Source organism: Neopsephotus bourkii, unplaced genomic scaffold (genome assembly GCF_033783945.1).
Source record: "Neopsephotus bourkii isolate Nb327-2 ecotype Australia unplaced genomic scaffold, CSIRO-AGI_Nbou_v1 NB_1825, whole genome shotgun sequence".
Lineage (NCBI taxonomy): Eukaryota > Metazoa > Chordata > Aves > Psittaciformes > Psittacidae > Neopsephotus > Neopsephotus bourkii.
This window is the reverse complement of record NW_026902298.1, coordinates 9461382-9481458: the sequence shown is the minus strand read 5'-3', so window position 1 is coordinate 9481458 and position 20077 is coordinate 9461382. Positions and strand designations below refer to the sequence as shown.

The 20077-nt window shown below is 39.7% G+C and overlaps 1 long non-coding RNA gene across 1 annotated transcript in view; it reads right to left on the bottom strand.

The window, feature by feature from the left end:
- Window positions 1–4612, bottom strand: part of LOC133207036 (uncharacterized) — a 49534-nt gene extending 44922 nt beyond the window's left edge. Inside the window, exon 1 of the long non-coding RNA XR_009723928.1 lies at window positions 4488–4612. This is a non-coding gene — a long non-coding RNA (uncharacterized LOC133207036). The remainder of the gene's footprint in view (window positions 1–4487) is intronic.
- Window positions 4613–20077: the final 15465 nt, after the last annotated feature.

The window sequence follows — 20077 nt, the reverse complement described above, 5'->3', positions numbered from 1 at the left end:
AGCTTCATTGCTTTCTTGAATAGTACTTCTGAGGTACAACAGATGCTTGTCATCACAGTTCCAGGTGAATACTATAGACCATCAATATCTGACAGTCATAAGGCTTCTTAATCCAACTCTGCCTAACAATCAAAGCACAATTTTTCTCTCTTATTATAATGTAACTATTATGATGAGTCTAACTTTAGGTGCTTCCCACAATTGTATTCCCATTATTTTCCTTAAGAGGTGGTTTTATTATATGACGATTGGAAAGCCTTTATTCTTCTTTTCTCCCTGGAATAGTCAGGGCAAGTGGGATAAGAATAATTTCCAGATGCTTTTCCTAGGAAAACTTAAGTTCATGTAGCTGCAGATCTTATTGATGACTAACTGAAACAGAGACAAGCTCAGATTATGTGTCTTGTGATTCCTTTCCATATTGAGGAATGGGAGGATGTGTGGAGGGGGTAAGGGAAGGGGGAGACAGCTGCTTTGATCTGCACATAATAAAATGTGTTCCTGTTTGGCTACATTATCCCGTGTTCTTAAACATGTGTTTCTGATGAATCACAAGGCCTATTTAATTTTTAAAAAATGAAATAAACATTAAGTCTTAAGCATTTACACGTAGATCATGAAAAGCTCTACAAAATAAATACCACTATTTCCTCTTTATAGAAGCTAAAGCAAAGAAGAATGATTTGGATCTTATCAATCAGCTAATGACCTACTGGAACAGCACCCAAACTTTCTACTCCCAGTTGTGAGCCCTCTTTCATGCCTCTCCTGCAACTATGCCTTTGTTTATGCATCTTTCCCATTGCACAACATTCATCTCTGTATTGCTGATAGCTTTCTCCTAGAGCAGCTGTTCCTTGCTTGTAAAGAAATAAGACCCATGGCTGATATCGCACCATTATGAATTTTCTTCCTGATGATACTCAGGAAAACAAAATTAAATGATTGGTTCAGGAAAGCACTAATAGAAGTGTAGGCAATCTCTGAAGCAAGATAGAATTTTAAGAAGCTTCTTTTAATCAGAGCTGGAGAGCTGACATCTGCTGCCCATTTGTGGAATTGATTATAATACATTTGTCCAGGAGAGGCTCCATGAGGAACCTCAGCGCATGTGTTACAGCCCCACCTTGTGTTGATGTTTTGTGATATAACAGGGAGCTTGATCACGCTGCTAACAAAGTTTTAGAAAATGCCATTGAAATGAAGTATGAGAACAGTAGGTGAGACAGAGCAAACCCAGTCACATTAAAACACATGTTCTTTCATTTTAAAGGTTAAGGCACTACAGTATCTCTCATATGAGGCAAACCTGAGAGAGCTGGGGCTGTTTAGTGTAGAGGACAGAAGGCTTCAGGGAAGTCTTGTCAATGTGTTCAGCTGTTTAGCTGAAAGGAAGGTGCAAAGAGGATGGAGCCAGGCTCCTTTCAGTGGACCCCGGTGACAGGACAAGAGGCCATGGGCACAAACTGAAACACAGGAGCTTCCATCAGATCATAAAGGCACATAACTGAAATAATCACTTTCTGTTGGATGTCTCCCCTTGAGCCAGATCACCCCAATAAAAACTAAATGGAAAATGTCCTTCCTTCAATTGATCACTATGTGCAATTTTTACCTGAGGAGGAGGGGGGGAGAGCATCTCTCTGAAAACAAAAACACTGAGATGCTTAAGGAAGTTTAAGCATCATCTTACTCTAAGTTTGGGTTGGAAACACCTTAAAGCTCATCCAGTTCCAGCCCCCTGCCTGGGCAGGGACACCTTCCACTAGACCAGGTTGCTCAAAGTCCCATCCAGCCTGGCCTGTCCAGGTACTGCAATTCACAACCACTTAGCCTGCTGACATGTTGACCAGTTAAAGAGTGCACATTGTTTCCTTGTATTTAGTATCTTAGAATCAGTAGATTAAAGGCACACTCTTCTTGTGTCCATTTGTAAGCTACAAATGCAGTGCCCAGTAATTGCCCTGCTGTAGGAATGGAGTTAAGTAATTAGCCACATTATTGCTTATCTTTTAAAAAAGCTGTAAACCCCATTATACGCTTAAATTGTAAGACTTAACTTATGATTTTATGTAAAACTTTACTTATGTTAAAAAACAATCCACCAGTGAAAGCTGTCACTTAGTACCAAAGGCATTAAACTCCCTGGTGCCTCTGGCTTCACAGACATGTATATGTGATTGGCTCCTTAACCTAGTTCTGGCAGAGCAAAGGGGACTATGATAATCCTTTACTATTAGAAGTGTATATTTTATAATCCTTTACTATTAGAAGTGTATATTTTAATAGTAATTAATGAGGATCATTTTTGCAGAACTAGGTTGAGAAGCGAATAGGTCATTGGCAACTAGATTGAGTAAGGAATTGCCATGAGCAAGAGGAACGTGCAGTGATGAGCACAGTTAATGGCAACTTCTTTGTCTGGCTCAGCTTTAGTCTTGCTGGTAGCTTGCACACAGAACTGATCAACCTGCTGCCTAGCACACAACTATGGCCAATTAAGGGAAAGGAAACTAGGTCTTTCTCTGCCTAATTACAGTAAATGTTCCAACTACAGCTGTTGTACTGTGAGAAGACTCATGGCAAGTACATTTTGTAACCATGGCTTGCTATCTCCTAAGATCTATCAAATGAAGAAGGAGATGGCAGCTGCACCTCATGCAATAGCCTGACAATCAGCAGGAGTTGGCAGGTACAAAGGTTTTGTTTTGAAGGGGTTAAAATCCACGTGTCCTATCTCCTGATGCACCAATTGATCAGCAGACTCTTAGCTACTCATGGTAGTAGTGCTGCCACCATGCTTTTGGGCAGATGTCACAAAACATAACAGAATTCAAGATTATCAAGTATTCATCGTAGAATGGTTTGGGTTGGAAGGGACCTTCAAGCTCACTCAGTTGAAACCCCCTGCCACAGTCAGGGACATCTTCCACTAGATCAGGTGGTACAGCCTGCCTTCAGCCCCATCAAGAGTCTTTAGTACAACGGGTAGGGCACTTTCCGAAGTCATGGGTTTAGACTCCCTGATGTAAGGGAGAAGATCAGGCCTGGTGCATTGGGTCCACTGCAGATACATTCCTCCTCAACACAAAAAAGACATGGAACTGTTGGAACAAGTCCACAGGAAGACATGAGGATGATCAGGGGACTGGAGCACCTCTCATATGAAGATAGGCTGAGAAAGTTGGGGCTGTTCAGCTTGGAGAAGAGAAGGCTGCGTGGAGACCACATAGCAGCCTTCCAGTGTCTGAAGGGGGCCTATAGGGATGCTGGGGAGGGACTCTTCGTTATGGACTGTAGTGATAGGACAAGGGGTAATGGGTTCAAACTTAAACAGGGGAAGTTTAGATTAGATATAAGGAGGAAATTCTGTCCTGTTAGGGTGGTGAGGCACTGGAATGGGTTGCCCAGGGAGGTTGTGAATGCTCCATCCCTGGCAGTGTTCAAGGCCAAGTTGGACAAAGCCTTGGTTGACATGGTTTAGTGTGAGGTGTCCCTGCCCATGGCAGGGGGTTGGAACTGGATGATCTTAAGGTCCTTTCCAACCCAAACCATTCTGTTATTCTATAATTTTTCAGTTCTCAGCAAGGCTTGCAAAAAAATAAAAGGCACTCAGATCACAGACTATCTCTGCATGGACAGACACAGCTTCAAGTCCCTAGAGAGCTCAAAAGCTTCCCCATTCTAACGGGGAAGCTCCTAAAGAACTGTAGGTTTCACAGGGTTAGGTAGCAACTAAACAAGAATTCCTGGATTTAAAAGAAAATTAGATTTAGGAACAGATCCAAAAATGATTGAAGTGAGCTTCAAGTATCTAAGATTCAATCTTTAACATTTTCTCTCTCTATTGACTTACCTATCAAATATATTAAAGCTGATAAATTTGTAGGCTGGACTATAATTAGGATGTACCATCTGAAACAGACTGAGAAACACTGGTGAATCCTTTCAAGGCGCTGTTACATGTGCAATTTCCCCAGTCTAATAGGGGACAGTATTATTAAATTATTTTTAACTGACCTTGTCAAATGGAGCAATTACTTTGGTGGTGGGAATTAAAGCAAATACTGATCTTGCCCAAATTATGTATGAGAGGGAGTGTGGTGAGTTCTGCTGTAATTATATCTTTAAAAATCTATTTATTCTTAGACTAACTTTTCTCATTTTCTCTCTTGGGAAGACTAAAGTGAAATTTAAAAGCCTTCTAATTTCATTAAAACAAACTAGCAGTGACTCACGTTCCTATTTTAAAGAACCTTCTCTTGATTTTTAGTAATTTGAATACTGCCTTTATGCTTTTTCATATGAAACAGCAGTAGAAAATGTTTCCTGTGGATCATAATTCCACAATAAGCCTATTATTAACTCAGCTCTGGTAACAGGAAAAATATAATTATGCTGGCTTTACAATCAGGTATGCTTCTAGTGTAGAAAAATCATACTCTGCTAGAAAGTAGTATTGATTCTTACTAGAACCAGAACAGGACTTATTGCCTTTGAGGGTCTGAAGGGACCACTTTTTGAACAATTCTGCTGGGGTCAGATTTAATAGGCTGTTATCCTCTATGAACCAACCATGAAAAATGGACAGCAAAAGGGTACATGAATAGGCAGTCCTGGAGAAAGCACAATAAAACAGACAGATTTGAGCAAGTCTTTCTGAAAAGCACTGCCACAAGTAAAACTGGTTCTTCCCAACAAATCTTATTCTTAGAAATCAGTTGCAACATTCCCCATTCCAGAGACTAAAACAAAGCTTTAAGTCTAATGCAAATTGATCATTAAGTGTTATGGTGGAAAGTGTTCAACAGTGCTGACCGTTGTGATACAACCATCTCATCAGATAACAGGTATTGATATTTTGTCCCTGAGATTTACATATATTCATCCCAACAGCAAAATGGCACCACTGAAATACAGCACAGGAGCACAGGTAAGACGACAGCATCAGGATGGCTAAATACATGCATGTAGTAGCCCACCCACAGTAACTTCTTTATGTTCTCAGCATACATACTTTGTGTGATAACCCAGTGCACCTATTGCTAGCTTGAGCTTTCAACATCCAAGCTACTGGTGTAGAGAATAGTCATAGAATCATAGAATAGTTCGGGTTGGAAAGGACCTTAAGATCACCAAGTTCCAAACCCCCTGCCATGGGCAGGGACACCTCACACTAAACCATATCACCCAAGGCCTCGTCCAACCTGGCCTTGAACACTGTCAGGGATGGAGCATTCACAGCCTCCCTGGGCAACCCATTCCAGTGCCTCACCACCCTCACAGAAAAGAATTTCCTCCTTATATCCAATCTAAACTTCCCCTTTTAAAGTTTGAACCCATTCCCCCTTGTCCTATCACTACAGTCCCTAATGAAGAGTCCCTCCCCAGCATCCCTATAGGCCCCCTTCAGATACTGGAAGGCTGCTCTGAGGCCTCCACGCAGCCTTCTCTTCTCCAGGCTGAACAGCCCCAACTTTCTCAGGCTATCAGTCTCTCTTTTCCTTCCCAGGTACTAGAATTCCCAACCATCTGTCCTCTGCGCAGTATAGAATTAAGAACTGTGTATATGATAGTTTATACATTACTTTAAGGATTTGTAAGAACTGTAATAAATATATAACAAAGGGCTTACTTTGCATGTCTAGACATAATTTAATTCCATAATAAACCTAATGAAATCAGTGGGACAGGCAGCCTTATTCACTTCATACAATACATTACATACCACTATTGGGATTAGATGAAGAGTATCAGAGACAGAAGTCCAGAATGTCAGATTTGGCCAAGCCTCTAATTACAGGGCAGTCTGAATTATCCCCCTTCAGAAGTGCCCCACACAGCACAGTCCCTGTTCAGTTAATCTGTTCCACAAGACTTCTGCCAATATAGCTGCACAACATGCCCAGCAATTCCCCACACATGCCATTGTACAAGCCACAAATAATAAGTCAACCACACGAGCATGCCAGCAGAGCTGTAGCACCCATGCTCTCCCTGTAGCTCACTGGCTTGCATCTGATGCTGTTTTTTCCTTAGGCAATCCCTGTCTGCAGATTTGGCTCCCTTCTACCACCAGCTGGGGAAGGTTACCAGCCAGCTGCCTGCTTCTGAACAGACATCAGAAGATCTGCACAGACACACAGGGGCATAGGTAGAAAAAATACAAACAGGAGCTGGTCTTTGGCTAGGAATCATTTCTTCTGACACATGGCTGCTCTTTCATAGTGCTCAATCCCATCCATCCTTTGCCCATCTGCTCCTCCCTCTGTGCTCTCACCCATGACATCTGCAAGGTCGACACCTTGCTGAGTGACAAGATGGAGAATGGGCTCATATAGAGGAAATTTTATACTCAGACCGGAGTCTGGTACATGCATAAATACAAATCAGAACAGATTGAATCACCCAAGGATGGCACAGTAATATTTCAGAAGCAAAACCCAGCTTCTGCTTATGATTCAGTTAATCAGCTGTGCCAGTCTTTCACAGCAAAGGAGGGCTTTTTGGACCAGGACCCAAAGTACATCTAGAAAGCTGGATAAGATGGAAATAGGTTCTCTTGGAGTATCTCAGGAAGGCATCTCTGTCTGCATCCTGCCCCGACTGAAATGCTTGTACTGATAGCATTCACACCTTGATTTCAAGGACAGTCCAGAAGCACATTGAGTGACTTCTCTTTTTTGATCAGGTTGGGTATAGTTTTATACCAAATGCTATTAGCACGTTTGCATAGTTAAACCAGGGGCTTCTAGAGAACTCTGGCTGGAGAGGCCCCACTAGTTGATTTATACATCTTCCTTTGTATAAAGCCCTGATAGTGAATGACTGGGGCCTGTCCAAATGTGTTTTGTCAGAATGCGTCACGATGGACAAATACACAGAATGAATTCCCCTACCTGTGCCCTGTGTGGCCAAGGAAGTGTTCTCTGGAAGCTGCCAGGACCTGTTCATTGCCTACAGACAACATGAAACTGAGACTGTGTGAACCCAAGAATGAGGAAAGGTGTTTTTACAACAGCAGCAAGTTTGAGCTTTTTCCATAATCAAGCTTTATCATGCATTTTGTCTCCTGACTCAATTGTATTCCACTTACACCCATACAAAATCCTAACTAGTGCCTTGTGACATCTTTCAATGACTATGACGCCTCAAGGGAAATAGCATCTGGACATTCAGTCAGCTGTGGGGAAATGATAGCAAAAAGCATGGCAATGCACTCAAACCTCAGCATTTGCAAAGCAGAAGAGCCATTCTACATTGTGAAGGCATTCAAGCAGGCCAAAGTCTGTCAGAATGGATACTGGCAACTGATCTTTGTGGGATACAGGCCCAGACAGAGCCTGAGGGAGCAGCACGGAGGGCTGCCACTAGTGCAGTCTTTGGTAACAAGCTGCTAGAGAGGAACAGACTCAGTAATTGAGATAATACACCTGGTGATGGAATAAGGTAGCACCTGCTGATTGCTTTGCAAATAGGACCAGTCTTAGAAGAAGGACAATATTACAGATGCAATGTGAGTTGGGGTGAAATCACTGGAAATGATGTGGGAAGGCATCATGGAAAAAATATTAAACAGGGACTTGAAGAAGAGTTTGTGTAGCAGTAAAGCTTATATACAGTTGTCCCCAGTCTAATAGATGCTATGGAAAGACACCCCACAAAGTTAAATAGGGAAAAGAGAAGCTCAAGCAAAAAAGATGTATGCTGTTATGGGAGAAAGAGAATATGTAGGTGGAAATGTGATCAGTGTTGCACACAGGGGCAGAGAAATGTTTAAATGAAACACATCCGGCTGGTTTATTCTGCTCCTGTTCTTATTAAGTGAAGTGAAACCATTGAGAGAGAAGCCCTATTCTATGTATTTAATCATTTCACAAGGGTAGGTTATTTGAAGCTTTGGGAAAATACATCAGAAAGAGATGTGAAAAGATTCAAGGAAACAGCATGAGATGGAAAGAGATTTAAACATTTTTCAGGGCAACAGAAGGCTGAGTATTTGGAGTGTGTTGTTGTCTTTGGAGATGGATGTCTCTTTAGTATGCTGTTACTCAGCTCTATCTTTCAAGCTTGATTAATACTTAATGTGATTGTCTTTAAAATCTGTCAGCATTTGGCACAGATCAGATAAGTGGCTGTGACAGAAGTGCAAATATTTGTACTGGAGTTTTGGAGGCTGCTGTGGTTATGATTATCAAGTTTTGCTTATGCACCTCCAGAGATTGTTTTGTAAATTATCTTGCTTGGTTTAGATTAAATCAAAATGCTCAAAAATATTTTGCTAGGGGTTTACTATTCTAAATAAATAGGTAGCAGCACTGCTTAGAGGATCCAGCTGGCCTATTTTAAGATACTTAAAAATCATGCTGAAGAAGTTGAACAGATATTAATTTGATCAGAAAAGGATTCAATCACAGGAGGTGTCCCTAATAAGGGCAGGAGATATGAGTAAAACAATTCTTAGCTGAGGAATCTTAGGAAAACAGAAGAGGTAAAAACCTTTTGAATCAAGAAAATGATAAATGTCAGATGCTGAAATATGTAAAATACACACAAGTCAAGCTGTAAAAATAAGTCAATTATTTGGAGGTAGAGCACAAAGGAAGAAAAATGTTAACTGAAGTGACATTGATCCATCAACTGTAGACAGACAGTTTAACACAATTACTGTCTACATCTCATTTCCTCCTGTAAGTCTGGAGATTTTTTTCCAGGGAAGGTACTTAAATGATGATACCTCAAAACAAATGTACTTGCTGATTTAGAATGCCTGAAAGGACAATCTTTCTTTACAAGTAGCACAATCATTTTGATAGATATGATTATGTGGATGTTTTGATTACCTTGGACCCTGCAAAGAGGTTCTGTTGTTTCTTTGAACCAAAGACTGTGAATGTTTACACATAAACACAACTTTGGGATGCAGTTACATCCTTCTGTATGTGCTGGTTGTGAAGTGAGAGATGCATTAAACTGCATCTTAAAAGTCCCAAATTCATAAATTGCTAACTACAGACTGTCACAAGTGATTATTTCTCCCTAATAGAATGACAGAAAAGTTACTGTCTGCATTTCAGTGTTCTGAACACTAATCATAGAATCATAGAATAGTTAGGGTTGGAAAGGACCTTAAGATCATCAAGTTCCAACCACCCTGCCATGGGCAGGGACACCTCGCTGTAAACCATTTCACCCAAGGCCTCGTCCAACCTGGCCTTGAACACTGCCAGGGATGGAGCATTCACAACCTCCTTGGGCAACCCATTCCAGTGCCTCACCACCCTAACAGGAAAGAATTTCCTCCTTCTATCCAATCTAAACTTCCCCTGTTTAAGTTTGAACCCATTACCCCTTGTCCTATCACTACAGTCCCTAATGAAGAGTCTATTCCCAGCATCCCTATAGGCCCCCTTCAGATACTGGAAGGCTGCTATGAGGTCTCCACGCAGCCTTCTCTTCTCCAGGCTTCACTGAGAAACAAAACAGAAGGTAGCCCCATTCTAGTCTTCCAAATCTGTGGGCAACAGACTGTGGGCTGTGAATAGTCAAATCTTTGTCTTGTTTTTGTGACTGAATCCTTACAAGTGCAATGTTCAGCTTCTGATGCTGCTGATGCACAAGTATCCTTCATCACATGTTCTACTAAGAAGTATCAAAGTAATGTAGTTAAAACCCTTTGAGGGCTCCCCTCCCCTCAAAAGGAAGTTCACAGGAGGTGTTCTCAATTCCAGATTGAAAATAGGATCTCTGAGCCACCATTTTGTTAAATCAAACTATTTGAAAAAAGCAACTTTACTGGTGAAAAATGAGAAATCATCAAGCTTTCAGGCACTTCAGCTGTTAGGTAGTGTCTGTAGATTCAGGCTTTTGGACTTAGATACCTAAATCCTATGTAAATTCTATTTTGAGTTCAGCACTTTGATATATTGTGTTCCATTTAAGAAGTGACGTAAGGTATATCTTCTCTACTGATCTTATTTTCAACTCTTCCTGGATTTCAGCCCAAGCCATCTGAATATTCAAGTCTGAAAGTACTTTAATCTCTAGATGGCTTGTCAGATATGCACAAGGATTAGAGAGTGGGTCTTTGTTGTTTATTTTTAACTTTTGCTGTTATCTACCTGCTCTGGAGTAAAGGAGCATAAGAAATACCCTTGAAATGCTGATATACTTTCAATGTCTTTCCAAGCATTTTCCCTGCTGACAGGCAAGTTCACAACAGCTGGGATGAAAAAAAGGTGCTCAAAAATCTCACAGAACTATGGGATATGCACTCAGGGAAACAAGGACAAAAAGAGAAATTTAAATGGTTCCTTGTCCCCAAATGCTGGTCAGTCAAGCGTATTTTGGCTGCTCAGATGGAGATAATAAGCAGTCACAATGAGACCGAAAACCTAAACCTTACTTTCACATTGCCTTGGGTGTCTTAGCTTTTATAATGGCAAGGGTCATCTCTTTGCAGCTGAGTAGCTTACCTTTCACTTGCAGCTCTAGAATCTTTCACCTCAGTTGCTGTGGCCATATTCGTTCTGGTATTATACTGCTATTCTCATGGCCTCACACCTGCAAGCGCTCATATCGCTGTCATGCTGAGTTTGCATTTGAAGTTTCACTAGTGTGAAGCTTCATCTCTCTTAAGCCCACCCCTTCTTACCTCTTGATTGTAGATTTTGGTTTATATTAGGGGATCCAGTAACATTCAGGCATGAAGTTTTAACTGCTAGTCAGCAGGCAGCACCTATCCCTCCATCGGTGGACTACAGATATCCTCCATCTGGACTTCTGTAAGGCCTTTGACATCTTCCACAACATTCTCTCTGTATTGGAGAGGTATGGATTTCATGGGTGGACTGTTTGGTGGGTAAAGAACTATCTGGATGTTTACATCCAGAGAGTAGAGGTCAATGGCTCAGCATCTGGATGGAGATCAGTGATGGGTGGTGTCTCTCAGGGGTCCAGTAGTGTTCCATATGTTGTGTTCCATTGATGAACATCAATGACATAGTGGGATCAAGTGCACCCTCAGCAGCTTTGTAGATGAAACCAAGTGTGAAGCCTGTGTGAAGTTCATGAGGTTCAACAGGCCCAAGTGCAAGGGAAGTGTTCCTGCCCATGGCAGGGGGATTGAAACTCGATGACCTTTACAGGTTCATTCCAAGCCAAACTATTCTATGAAATTATATCATGGAGATTCAGCTCAAGACTTTGTAGCAGCAGAGGAAAAATTGCAGTCTGGCATCCTGAAATGACCACATCAAAATAAGCAAAGGAAAGTGGCAGAAACTGGTCCTCCAAAAGTGAAGACTCAGCTGCTCTTATTGCCAACAGAAAATAGGATGTTTAGGGTGAAGGATTTTTGTTGAGTTTTTGGCTTTGTTTCTGATGATGATGCTTCCCTTCCACTCCCTCAGCAGTTGATGCCTCCCCATGTCATCCTGACTCCTATTCCTAATATCAGCAGGAAGCCTAACACTGCTTGACAGAGACCTCCACAAAGTAGACAGCTGGGCCACGGCTGCTTTTCTGCCATTTTGCAATGTGGTCTTCTAGCAAGCTGTTTACTTAAGCTTATTAACTGGTATTTTGCACAGCCTACCTTAAAAGTCAACAGCAATCACTGGTGATCCCTGTCAATGGGACATTGACACTCACTGGCAACCAATCAATGTGTGGCAACAACCATCTATCACTGAAACACACTCCTAGAATGCTCGCACAACTGATAATTTGTGAATCAGTTTCAAGCAATTAGGGACCACTGAAGAGCAGTAAGTCACAGATGAATCAATTGCCACAGGAAATTAATTGCTGATTGTTATTCATTATTAATTGCTGGCACCAAGAGCTCATAAGCCACTATTAATCACCAACAATCACTAGTATATAGCACTACAGGTCCTTTGCTTTTCCATTGTATTGAATTGCAAAAGCTGTGATGTTTTTGATTGATCAGTTCAATGAGTTTAGCACATCATATCTGTTACTTATTCCCAACAGGAAGGGACAGAAAGCTGCTATAGCTGTAGGATGTCCACAGGCACTCTATGCTTTTCCACTCAATGAAGAATCCCAAATCCTTAGGTTTCTTCAGAATGGCATTAACAACATGCACATTTGGTGTCAGTTTCCAAGTATAAATTGGAAGCAAACAGAAAAAGTATTACATATGAAGAGAGTTCTAGCAAGCACCTGAGTTTCATAACAATATTCACTATTTATTCTTTAAGCCTTTATTTGTTTATAACATAAATCATTGGTATGCAAGATAGCAACCAAAGGTTTTGGAAATAGTCAATGTACGAAAGACAATTCCAAATGTTAATGAGAGTGCTGTGTAAACTCTGGAGAAATTTATCAAGACAAATGAAAGAAGCATTGGTATGGAAAAATGAATGACAGTTCTAAATATTGCACAGGTTTTTTGAGCTACAGCAGAACGCCACCTTCCAGTTCACACTAAATCAGCTTCTTTAAAGCATGCAAGGAATGCCTAAACTGTCAGATGGGCATAAGAATTTCTCACCTAAATACTCTTGCAATATCAATCACCCTCCTGAGTGAGGAATATGTGTCAGAAAATTAACAACTTACCATGTTATAGCTGACATTTATGGATGCAATCAGATACCATTCTTCTCTGTATGGGTCACCACTGTCTCCAATTAGAGAGACAAAATTATTCCTCTTACTGAAAGAGTAGATCCTATTCCTATTATGTCCTTGACATAATCTCTTCTGATCGCTGAGGCACATTATGTACATGTGTGCTAAAACGCTTCTCTTTGCTAATTACATGTATTTATTCTTACAGGTTATTCTTATTTCCAATAAGAAGGGGGAAGCATATTGATGCCAAATGACACTCAGAAGGAATGCATCACCCAGGAGAGGGCATTTGGGAACTCCAAATGGTCCCAGATATTTTGTCCCCAGAGATTTTCAAAAAATGCTTTCACGTGGTAATGGGGGAATACTTTCACACAAATCACAGGTGCAAGTCCTTCAGTACTTCATGATTTAGGGCTTACTAAGGCCAATAACTCAAACTTAAATTCATGTGCTTTTAATCCTATACTACAATACAGCTCAGGCTTATAAGATATTGGCAGCACCATAAAGACAGATAAGGGAGACCATAAACGAGCCCAGAGTTCTTGAGTCCTGATTCAAAGTTACCCTGCAATGTCCAAATCACAGTAGGCAAGAGTTTTCTACTTCACAATTCATCTATTTAGTTCTAAGATTATCACACAGTAGATCTATAACCAGAACTGGAGCATATGGTTGCAGTAAAGTTGAGTGCTGACCAGAACTTTTCTTGTAATTAAAGCATTAGGAAGTAGTAAACACAATTTTCAGTTTTGGTTTAAAACACATCATCAAAATAGGTTGTGCAGCACATGACATGTCACCTTCTGTTTGGGGAAATAAACAGTAAGGTATCACAGCAGTGTTTTCAACTGTCCACAACGGGATCACACACTTGCTTATACCGGGCTAGCTGCAGCAGCTCTGCAGACATGGCACACAGGGTTAACTTCATCTGCTTCAAATTAAAACTATGTATTTTTTATGCCAGATTCTGAGTTGGTACATCAGGCATTTTGAGATCTGTGCAAATGTTTATGCCTGAATTATGTTTTTTATACCAAATGATGAAAAATGTTGGTTCATTCATCTTAACAATGAAACGGAACCTCAGCACCTTGGAGGAGTGTGATAGAGCTGCGAGGACAAAATGAAGCATGCCAACTAACAGCAGTGAAGCTAACAGCTTCCAATTTCTCCTTTTTCTTCCAGCAGAGCACAGTTAGATCCATTGTAAGTTCTACCTTGAATATCTTTGACTAATTAAGCTATTTCATCCATGTGCTGCTACTGTACTTCAAACAGAACTTTGGAAGGCAAATAAGATTTGCAGCACCACAATGAATCAGTCCTACAAGCTAAAGGGGAAATATGATAAACCATTGATTCGTTCTCAGTTAATTTATGCACTTTCCACAAATTATTGAGTACTGAATTACAGATGCAAAAGACACAAGTGGTAGATGAAAACTGAAAACAAACAACTTGTTTGTTTAGTCTCCTTAAAGGTTAGTCCAATTAGCAAATGAGATGGAATCAAGCTACTAGTTTGAGTTGCTCTTCTCCATATTAAAAGTGTTTGTAAAAACTTCTCCGTTAATGTAGAGAAAAGCTAAGACTGAATATCCAAAGAATACTTCCTGACAGTAAAAGCTTCTGAATGTGAAGTAATGTCGTAGAGAAAAGATGTCAGCCAACCACTGAGATTATGTAAGGAAGTACAAGATGATACATTGAACAATATGAATAATATTTTTTAATGATTTTCCCATTTCAATTCCTGTGCTATTCTGGTTACTAGACAGCATATGCAAGACTGATGTAATGGAATAGCCATAAGAAAACAATATGGAAAAAGGTTTTGTTTTTATAATGCTACTGATGTTTTCTGTGATTTTTTTTCCCACCTAAACTATGCTACAACATTTGGTGGTTTACTAAGTTCGCTGGTTTAATACTTGGGAGAGCCTGGGGTTAATGATCTTCAGAATCATTGTCATTCCCAGTTGTGTGATTATTTAACTGAAGTTTTCTCAAATTTTTGTTTTTGCATTTCATATTTCTGCACCTCATATTCAATATTGGGACAATATTCAACTGGGAAAAATATGTGTACCAAATCCATTTGCCTTTAGAAGCAAAGTTTTAGAACCAGAGCAAAAGGTCTCAAATCACAGTGCTACTCTAACCTCATATAGGTCTTCTTAGGTCATAGCACTGGATTTTGAATTAATAAAATTGTTAAGAACATTTAATGTATACTAAGAGGTTCTCTAGAATCAGTTAACAGCAAATCCCTTACTACTTGCTTCCAAACATTGCTTATCTAATAAATATTTCCTTATTAATAATTCAAAATCCCCTTGTTGTTATTTGTATCCACATGGGCCTTCAGATAAAACACAATATTAATTGGCTAGGTCATCATGTTCCAATTTTGTATTCCAAAGAATGTATTTTCTAACAGGTACTACATATTTTGTCTGAATACAAAATATACATCTGAATATATTAACATTGCCAAGATACAGTCTGAAAGATTTCAGTCTAAAAAGACATTGCTGACAATCAAGTCTACCATCAGGAGTATAAATTAATCAATCAATCAGAAAACACATCCCATAATAGGTTACAAGTTCTTCATTCATATAGCTAAGTAGCAGAAGTATATGATCTGAAGGTTGCAGCAAAAAAGAGGAAGAACAAGCTACAACAAAAAATCATAGCTTCTAATCAACTTTAGCCATCAGTACATTTAAATTGATGTCTGCTATCCAAGTGTATAGGATAGTAACATGCACTCACCCCTGTCAAGAAGCTGTTGCAATAGCTTGGGTGTTAGGTGAGCCCAGTACTTTCAGCTGAGAGATATTTGTGCAACTCCTTCAATATGTGCAGAGAAGCAAACTTAGAAAGAGCACATACAGGCTAACAGAGGAGGGAAGAAATGGAAACAAAAAGGTGTGTATGTAAGAGTCACATCCTGAAGTCTGGTTGCAGAGTATGTGGATAAACAAGGTTAGCACACTATGATTTGGTTATGAAGCATCATGAGGCCAATACTGTAGTGCAATGCCAACCTGTCACACTGTGATAAATCTGCGTAGCTCTCTACATTGACAAAGTGTCATCAGCTTTTCAAGGTTCAGCCTTGATAGCTTATACTAAGCAGGCTCTGCAAGGTCAGAGTCAGTAATCATAGCATGCTCCTTATTTTGTGAGTCCGGGCAGTGAAAAACACTGGCACTGGTTTCTGCAACAGAATAAGAATGTTTCAAGTAAATTCTAAAAGAAAGGTTTTTAAAATGTTGAGATCTTTTTTTTTGCAGGGGAAAAGAAAGGTGTCAGGCCTTTAGCCAAGGCTTCCTTGAGCAAAATATATGAAAATATATGAAAATAACTGACTTTAAATATACATATAGATCTACAGACAAATTTTATCTTTAAACGTTTGACTTCATGATGCTCAGCATTACAAAGGGTGCAGTGGTTGAACAGTAGATTGGCTGTGAATACTACCACATCTACAAAGACATTAAGCAGTATGTATGTACCAATTGTGTTATACCACACATGGTCTAATCTACATTTGTTGTTGCTTAAACATCAGAGAGCATAGCTTCAGCCTACTTATAGAAGTGAAATTTTTCAGGGCAGACATTATGGCGCTCCAGCTTCTTATCCAGCTCTCCTCTCACCCTCAGGCATAAAATTCTGCCATGGCTATATTATTATCTACCTATAAGGGACAAGCAGCCAGCGAAAACTCAGTAACATCCTTCAGTATATCAAGGGGAGCCAGATCTTCTCATTAGAGCAATGCAGAGGATCAATCAATGTGAACATAAAGTTCAAACATAACCCAGTTCTCCCCAAACCAAAAACTGTTTCACTACACTTCATAGCAGCTATGGAAATGCTTTCACAGAAGGGCTGAACTTGAGGGACATTACTACCTGATTGCTCCTCTCTGTCAGCGTAAGTTCCTCTGTTACTGCCACTGTATTTCCTAAGCCTTTCTCAGTCCCATCTCAGAATGTCATGTCCACTACTACTGACTACAAAAGGTAATAAATAGAATAGAAAGGGACAAGAAACTGGAATTCAGGATAATGCAAGATTTGCTAGTTTTCAGAAGAGGAGCAAGTAACAGCTGCAGGGTTAATTTGATACAAACTATATTGACTGAATAATAAAGTTAATGGAAAAAATACACAGTAAATAGCTCAACTTTCTGGTGTGGGTAGGACGTTAATTGCATTTTCATCTTTCTAATTTTACTCTTAGCAGGAAAGCCGTAGTAATTGAAGGATAAACAGCCCTGGGGCTTTTTCCTTTGATGCTTATTAGTTTGCTCAGGTTACTGAGGTGCACCTCTCCTAACCTTGATTGTAACAGGGGGTAGGGATGTAACTCGACATCTACACACCAAGATCTCCTCAGCACAATTTGGTGATGCTTTTGGAATCCCCTAATAATTTCTTTTTACCCTTGATCAATGGGTTCTTTTAGCACTAAAATTTGCCTTCTGCTAAGGTAGCTTTCTACTGTACATGAATGCACTAGAGAAGTTGGTAAATCCTGAAGAATTCTTCAGCTTCATCTGGGCACACTTTGCTACCTGCCCTAAACAGATCTCACTCCCCGCTTCCAGAGATTTTCTTTTAGTTTCTGGAAGTAGCTAATGAATGCAAAATACTTTTTGACCCTTAGGGAAGAAAACTACTTGCAAATTTCAATATATTTTATGATGTACCACATTAAAGAAGGGTTTATGAATAAACATGCTGTGCATTTGCTCTGTAGTGATCCTGTTACAACTCATTGCAGTCTTCTTCTGCTCTGCTGTTTCAGAATGCAGGGAAAATCAGCACATTTTGAATGTCTAGCCAATCTGTCACTTCATCTTTGGTTTCTGCACATGAAAGAGAGCAAAATCTGACATATACTTGTGAAGACACTATTTACCCTGAAGTCCATGTTTGTTCATTGGCTCCATCTGAGCCACTGGAAAACTGTGCCTGTCGGAGGAGTCATTCATTCCTCTTGCTTCACTGAGCCACAGCCACAAAACAAGAAAAGCCTCAAAGCAGAGAGGAAAGGCATCTGCCAATGCAATTGCAATCAACCATTCCTCTACTACCCTGAGGAAATTAAACACAGTGTCTGTCTAAAGTAGCAGAGAGAATGCTATTTCTCGCAGGATTTGTCTTCTGTACTAAGAGAATCTAAGCAAGTTACAGTAAGAAGCTGGAAGTACCCCTGCAGATTTCAATAACCTGAGCACTGGGGCTGTGTACAATGATGAAACTGGGATTAAACACCTGGAATTTCGGCTGGAGGACAGCAAGTCCTTTGAAGTAGTGGAATTACTAGGACAGAACTTCCCCTCAAAGATTAGCTCATGTAAATCAGTCAAGATTGAACCTGGCACATGATAATCCTGTCAGACAAGAACTCACTTGTCCCTGCATACACTGATTGTATGAATCAAGGTGCTTTTCAGTCTATACTTTCCATGATTAACAGCCGTGCTATTTGTCAACATGTAAGGACGCTTGTTATACAAACACACAAAGTGAAGAAAAACCCAACACTTTTGTTTCATGTTGTATTTGTTACTGCTACGAGGATCTGTGTGGTGTTTGGGATTGCTTGAGTTTAAATGCTCATCATGAGCTTCTGCACAACATGCTGGCTACCCATTAACCTTGGAACTTTGGTGTCTCTCTAGTGGCATCTGTCCAAATCTCACTCATGGTTGCTCATGATATCAACATAATATTGTTATTGATTAGCATTGAATTCTCAATCTATAAAAAAAGCCTCATAAGCAATGAAGTTCAGGTGGTACTTTGAATATCATATCCTATATAAACCTGCGGATTTTTGAATGGTGATTACAGATATAGCAAAGCAATTCATTTTAGTGAAGGCATGTCCTGCAGTTCAGCCATCTTGCATCCTTTGCATATACTTAATACTTTGACACTGTCTTCCATCAAATCATTGGACTGGAGATAATACAGATCAGCAGTAATAATTTATACATATATCTAATTGCAGAATGCTTAACTTCACTGCCAGCTAAATTATCACCCAACTGTAAAACATTACTGTTAGAGGTATATCATCTCTAGAGAAACTGGATATGCATAAGCACCTGTTTATCTGTAACACGTTCTGCAAAGGCTGCCTCACAGAAATTAAACTATCTTTTAGAAGATGTTCTGCTTCAAAGACCATAGTTTTCTTGTGTTATCAGTATGGAAATTTTGCTGGATTCTACTTCTGGTGACAGTCCTTCAGAGCTTCCTAAGTGTTGCTCTTCCGTTCACTTTTTAGTCCTCAGATGATCTTTGTGTAACTTTTTCATTGTTTCTGTGTAATGTTTTAATGATCCCATCCTAGTCCTGAAAATTCCCTGCCAAGCAAGTAAAGAAGGTCCAGAATGCTTTCCAAATCTCACGCTGCTAAAAACATCAGTCAAATCAAGCAAGCTCTCCATTCTCAGCATTAGTATTGACAATCTTATTTCACATCTTGTCCCAGACAGAATAGTGTTCTTTGACAGCAAAATCGAAAATCCTACAACCTAGCTTGGAACTTTGCTCTTCTCATCTTCTGTACTTCAGCTACAAAGTACGTCCCACATTTATATTCTATTTAGAGAACATATATATGCATTTAGAACTAATCTCTGTTTTTGTCAAGCCTTTCTCTTTCAGTGGCAAGAAGTGGTTTATGGACAGCTTCCAGGGACCTCTGTGAATAGACACTAAGCTTCTCATACTCATGGATTAAATGTAACATACTCAATTTACATAATATATTATAAATTATATATATAATTATATAAAATATAACAATAATATAGAATATAATACTAATCTCCAGTTCTTACCATCCTGCTGTCTGTGTTGAAACTAGCTTAGTATTAAACTTCCTAAGGATATCAAATTTAGTGTTTCTTGAATACCTTAATTTCATTTGGCTCTATTCAAATTTGCATCCTGTGAACATACTTCCACAACTCAGAGGCCTCTCTTTGAACATCTACAGACTTTGAACTATCTTAACTAATTTCCCTACCATTGTTCATGACCATGTCTAGGAATCATTAAAAAAAATCATAGGGATTGTATTTTATCTACAAGGACTAGAATGCTGGTAGAAGCCTTATTCTTATCTGATCTGCTTGAGCACCTTGCTTCTAGGAATTTTATTTCTCATGCAGATAATTTACATTTTTATTTGTTTTGCCAGCTTTTCAAAACTACATGAAGCCTGCAGTCGTGCTCTTCTACAGCATTTCCACAGATCAAAGCATCATCTGTGAAGACTTACCATCTATTCTATCAAAAATGTGTTTTATTTTCCAGTGAAAGAAATCATGTGCCCAGACAAAGCCCAGAAGCCAGTCTTCAGAAATAGCATTCCCTAATGTGAAAGTGTGTTCTGTTTCTTAAGGTTACTGGCCAAAATCTAC